Below are 2,491 nucleotides of genomic sequence, written 5' to 3'. Positions count from 1 at the left end.
GACCCGTGGTCATGCTGTGTAGAGAAAAATTCGCAACGGAACGCGGTACAGAACAGTCGAGGAATGGACCTCGAGGAGCTGAACGACTGCTTCTCGACCGAGATCGTAGAATAGCCGCTCGCCCGCCGCTGCGCCGACCGGTCCGCTCGAACCGACGTGCTCTCTTATAGTAACCAAACGGGCGGCCGCGACGACCGCGGCGCCGGCCGCTCAGCACGGGCGCTTATGGTGGTAAACTGCCGCGCGTACAGACCAACCGGCCGGGCTGCTGGTACTTAGCCGCTGAAACTATGGTCGATTCGAACATATATTAACATACGATTTTTATTCGATAAATCGTTATTGTACATACATATTAAACGTTAGTTTCCACCGAAAGAAAAATTTTTTAGAATTTTTTTTTTCCAAAAATTGCAAGAGTAAACTTTTTTAATATTCGATTTAAAAATTTTTAAATGCTTAATCCTTACATTAAACTACTGGGAGAACTCAGAAATCATAATGAAAAAAATTACAAAAATTTATTTTTCTCAGAAACTCCGAAAAACAGAGTGGTCGAATCCGTGCAAGCCGGAATTTTTCTAAGTCCCCACGGTCAAGAGTAAACTTTTTTAATAAGCGTTTTAAAATTATTTCAATGTTTAATCCATGCGTAAACATGAAGTTTATTAACGTTTTTAACATTAAAAAAAATTACAAAAATTTATTTTTCAAAAAAAATGGAAAAAACCGATTCGTCGGAGCGAGGTGTCCTGCCCGTGCGGTAATTCCAGCAGGCGAATCGGACTTCCCGAAATTTTTCTAAGTCCCACGGTCGACACCAACTTTTTTAATAAGCGTTTTAAAATTATTTCAATGTTTAATCCATGCGTAAACATGAAGTTTATTAACGTTTTTAACATTAAAAAAAATTACAAAAATTTATTTTTCGGAAAAAAAGGAAAAAACCGATTCGGCGGAGCGAGGTGTCCAGCCCGTGCGGTAATTCCAGCAGGCGAATCGGACTTCCCGAAATTTTTCTAAGTCCCACGGTCGACACCAACTTTTTTAATAAGCGTTTTAAAATTATTTCAATGTTTAATCCATGCGTAAACATGAAGTTTATTAACGTTTTTAACATTAAAAAAAATTACAAAAATTTATTTTTCGGAAAAAATGGAAAAAACCGATTCGTCGGAGCGAGGTGTCCTGCCCGTGCGGTAATTCCAGCAGGCGAATCGGACTTCCCGAAATTTTTCTAAGTCCCACGGTCGACACCAACTTTTTTAATAAGCGTTTTAAAATTATTTCAATGTTTAATCCATGCGTAAACATGAAGTTTATTAACGTTTTTAACATTAAAAAAAATTACAAAAATTTATTTTTCGGAAAAAAAGGAAAAAACCGATTCGGCGGAGCGAGGTGTCCAGCCCGTGCGGTAATTCCAGCAGGCGAATCGGACTTCCCGAAATTTTTCTAAGTCCCACGGTCGACACCAACTTTTTTAATAAGTGTTTTAAAATTATTTCAATGTTTAATCCATGCGTAAACATGAAGTTTATTAACGTTTTTAACATTAAAAAAAATTACAAAAATTTATTTTTCGGAAAAAATGGAAAAAACCGATTCGTCGGAGCGAGGTGTCCTGCCCGTGCGGTAATTCCAGCAGGCGAATCGGACTTCCCGAAATTTTTCTAAGTCCCACGGTCGACACCAACTTTTTTAATAAGCGTTTTAAAATTATTTCAATGTTTAATCCATGCGTAAACATGAAGTTTATTAACGTTTTTAACATTAAAAAAAATTACAAAAATTTATTTTTCGGAAAAAAAGGAAAAAACCGATTCGGCGGAGCGAGGTGTCCAGCCCGTGCGGTAATTCCAGCAGGCGAATCGGACTTCCCGAAATTTTTCTAAGTCCCACGGTCGACACCAACTTTTTTAATAAGTGTTTTAAAATTATTTCAATGTTTAATCCATGCGTAAACATGAAGTTTATTAACGTTTTTAACATTAAAAAAAATTACAAAAATTTATTTTTCGGAAAAAATGGAAAAAACCGATTCGTCGGAGCGAGGTGTCCTGCCCGTGCGGTAATTCCAGCAGGCGAATCGGACTTCCCGAAATTTTTCTAAGTCCCACGGTCGACACCAACTTTTTTAATAAGCGTTTTAAAATTATTTCAATGTTTAATCCATGCGTAAACATGATGTTTATTAACGTTTTCAACGTTAAAAAAAATTACAAAAATTTATTTTTCAAGAAAAATGGAAAATACCGATTCGGCGGAGCGAGGTGTCCAGCCCGTGCGGTAATTCCAGCAGGCGAATCGGACTTCCCGAAATTTTTCTAAGTCCCACGGTCGACACCAACTTTTTTAATAAGTGTTTTAAAATTATTTCAATGTTTAATCCATGCGTAAACATGACGTTTATTAACGTTTTTGACATTAAAAAAAATTACAAAAATTTATTTTTCAAAAAAAATGGAAAAAACCGATTCGTCGGAGCGAG

The sequence above is a fragment of the Nomia melanderi genome, unplaced genomic scaffold (assembly GCF_051020985.1).
Source record: "Nomia melanderi isolate GNS246 unplaced genomic scaffold, iyNomMela1 scaffold0789, whole genome shotgun sequence".
Taxonomy (NCBI): Eukaryota; Metazoa; Arthropoda; class Insecta; order Hymenoptera; family Halictidae; genus Nomia; species Nomia melanderi.
The sequence above is the reverse complement of the archived record's forward strand: the minus strand, read 5'-3'. Positions refer to the sequence as shown.